This window comes from Cyprinodon variegatus, unplaced genomic scaffold, assembly GCF_000732505.1.
Source record: "Cyprinodon variegatus isolate N-32 unplaced genomic scaffold, C_variegatus-1.0 Scaffold1300, whole genome shotgun sequence".
Lineage (NCBI taxonomy): Eukaryota > Metazoa > Chordata > Actinopteri > Cyprinodontiformes > Cyprinodontidae > Cyprinodon > Cyprinodon variegatus.
In genome coordinates this window covers 167,681-171,198 of record NW_015151753.1, presented here as the reverse complement: position 1 = coordinate 171,198, position 3,518 = coordinate 167,681, and the positions used below count along the sequence as shown (strand labels likewise).

The following is a 3,518-nucleotide window of genomic DNA, read 5'->3' as shown; positions in this document are numbered from 1 at the left end:
TTTGGCTTCTTTGTTAGCCTGCAATGCTCCATACCTGTCTATGTCTCTGAAAGGGGGGTCATTAGAGGGAATAGTTGGCCTGGCTGAATAGGGGAGGTCTTCTGTTCTCTTGTAAAGCGGTTAAGAGTTTAAAGATCAAAGTAACCTAAGTTTACAGGGGAACAGACGACCCCACCTATTCAGCCAGGCCAACAGTCTACCAAAGTTTGCTTTTAGCCAATCTTGGCAGAAACCACGATAAACCACAATAACTCCCTCTTTTCCTGTCTCACTGTTGCTCTTTGAAAGATAAAATGGAGGATGATGAAAGAGGTGTGGAAGCAGCAGCAGCTATGCATCCATCCTCCTCTGCTGCCTGGTTTATTTGGTTGGCTTTGGGCTCTGCAACTCTTGCTTTCATCATGGCTGTATGTCCTGCCTCAAACCATAATACTGAAACTTGATTGGAGCGGTATAGGATGGTTTATGCGTATTTGAACTGATAAATAGGTCCGGGATTGAGCCTGAAGGAAAGATTAAACCCTTCCTTCAGACTTACTGGCACCTTATTTTCATATCTTTGCAAAGAGAGAACAGTTCATCATACTGCTCTGTAATCAGCCCTGTTCTGCCTGGGCAGAGTGTTTCTCCCTTTAATTACATATTACAGACACTTTGGTTAAACCGTAACATGTTATGAATAAACCTGGAGAAAGAATCTGGTTTGTTTTGGCAAGAAGCTACGTCTGCTCTACAAACACCTTCACGCAGGAAAATGTTGTTGCTTTGCAGGTGAAACAGCCTGAGTGAAAAGTTTATAGTGAGTAAATAGGATATATTAATATTTGAAATAAGAAAAATTTAATTTTCTGACCACACTGGTTTGGAAGATGTTTCCAAAGACATCGGCCACAACCAAACTCGCTTGCGAACCTTCTGCCACAACAGTCCCTCCCTCTGGATAATCAACCAATCGCATTCACTTTATTCACCCGTGTAAAGTCGTGCACCACACAGAAGAATTCGGAAATGCAACGGTTGGAACAGCCGTTTCCCTACGACTTTAAGAAAAAAGTTACTTTTTTAGATTTTAATTTTTTGCAGTGTATCGTTTTGCAATTTTACAGGTCAGATATTAGTGTTTTACTCTCATCATCAATAGAATTATTATGGAACAAATGAAATCGACTGTGAAATAATGCTGACATTACGATACCTCTCAGTTGTAGTTCTGTTAGCGTCCAGCAGATGCCGCCATTCTAAACCTTATCAAACGTATCATGTGTGTCGAGTTTTAGTCAATTGTGTGAAATTGTTTCATTGGTTCACGGGGCTTTGGAATGACCATCACTAATGCTGCTTTCTAGCCAGAGCTAACTGGTTTGTTTTATTGGGGGGTAGATCTACTCTCCTGGGAACCAGTCTGAATTCCAACCTTGTTTCCTGCAAACCTCATTAAAGAAGCTTCTACTATCTGATAAGTTCAAGTCATTTCTTTGGTCCCTAAAATGGTAAATTTAGCTCTTAAAGATCTTTCTGGCTCCATAGATTACAGGAAATCATCATTTTTGGGCATTTTTCTAAATATACGGTGTTTTTTACTGCAAATCAGATCCTTAAGTCATCCATCCTGGCTATGCATGTCCAGATATTCCTTCCTCGCTATAGCTGCTCTATACGTTTCAATCTGTCTGGTCTTCTCTGATGTTGGATCATCGGCTCATTGTTGTCTGCTTCTTTGTTTTTCCTTCTTTTTTATGTTGACAGTGAAGGCGCTTGCAAACAGCCACACATCAATCTGCATCACCAACAACACCACAGGGCCTTGACCGATCTGGGCCTCCATGGATCCATCATGTCTGTCTTTTCATCCTCCTCTTCATGCTTCCTTCTGCTGCCTGCAGCCATGTCACATGTGTGGCTTTATGTTTTGTGTCTTGCTTCTGCAAACAGCAAGATATAAGAGCCGACTGGTATGTCACTGAAGCATTCTACCTCTGAGCCATCTTCACTGTGAAACACGCTAACAGCTTTAAAACAAATTAAAAAGTAGTAAGAGTGGCCAAAGAAATAAACACAGATTTATGATTTGTTTAGAAACTAGTATAAATGAAGTTTGATTTATTGTTGGTTTGACACGGTGTGGACGGTGTAACTGTTTTCTTCTTCTTCTGGCCGGTCTCTAATGCTACGTTCAGACCGCTAGCAGCAGAAGCAGCAGGTTTAAAGTCAATACTTGATGCGCAGCAAAAAATTGACCTTTATCTGCTGGACATCAACCAATGAGAGAAGCTGATCTGGGAGCTGGCAGGGAGTCAGACGCAGCACTGCTGATGCAGAGCGCTATGATCACTCCTCTGAAACAGTTTATTAACGCCTAAATTAACTTCAAATGTAGAAACCTGCCGGCAGAATATGTTGGCTTTTATTATCCTGCTGCCTGCAGTTTGTAGCACAGACCTGAAAAACGCTAACATCTACTTCCAGCCGCCACCAACAGGAGGGGAAAACCCTGGAGAGGCGAGCGGGCCTGAGGCAGCTGCTGCTGGGGATTCCCAGAAATGGATCCATACATCCAGGCGTTGTTTTCGCCCAGCTCCTCCAACAAACCGTACAGCGCTAACCGAGCCCCACGCCATGACTGCGAAGTTGAGCTAGGAGTATAATTAGCCCTCTGCTGCTACTGACTGAGCGGCGCGAGGCGCTGAGAGACAGGCGCCATGCGGGACACACAGGGCAACAACGCGTAATCTTCTATGAAGCTCAAGAAACACTTACATTAACAATTCAATTACAAATTACAAATGAACTGTAGGCAATTACATTTCTTAATGTCCATTCATCAATGGTTCGTAAATTTTATCTGTTCTTCTTGTTGTTGACGATCGTTTTTTTTTTTTGGTCATATTTTTCTTTCCTGGAAACAATTTTTGTGCGTCGTCGTCTCGTCATCGTCACGGGAAAAAGGGGCGTTGACGACATATTTTTGTCATCGTCCTGGTTGACGAAATGAACACTGATGCAAACCCTTAACATTCATCCTGGTGATGTTTCTCCTCTCTGCCTGAGCAGCTTTTGAGTCAGAAGATTTTAAAACTTGGACCAGTCGTCCATGTCTGCAAGCAGACCGCTGCACCTCTTTATGTTTACGTTTCTCCCCTTAATTCAGGGCTGGGTTTACTTTTCAGCTCTAATTTTTATAGAATAAACAGAATCAACTCAGGATTCATCAGGTGCAACTAAACTGGAGACACTGCTGATCATCAGACTCAGCACAGGCAGGCTTTTTGGCCATTTTCCCTTTAGCCGTTAGCCTGACCTAACCAGATCTAACCAGGAGAACATTGCAGGACTCACAGTCATTCCAGCTTTCATTCTCACTTCAACTCAGTTTATTTTTATACAACCAATTTACATCATGACATCATCTTAGGTCACTTTATAGATCCAGATCAACCAGATCATCCAGTCAGATTGATTCAAAGTTTTCTATCTAAGGAAAACCAGCTGATTGCATCGACTCATTGACTCTTCAGCAA

At 42.4% G+C, this 3,518-nt stretch overlaps 1 protein-coding gene across 1 annotated transcript in view; it reads left to right on the top strand.

The window, feature by feature from the left end:
* Positions 1–3,518, top strand: part of LOC107102701 (disks large-associated protein 1-like) — a gene marked incomplete at its 5' end in the record, with an annotated part of 21,730 nt that overhangs the window by 16,480 nt on the left and 1,732 nt on the right. The gene's annotated exons all lie outside the window — the stretch shown is intronic.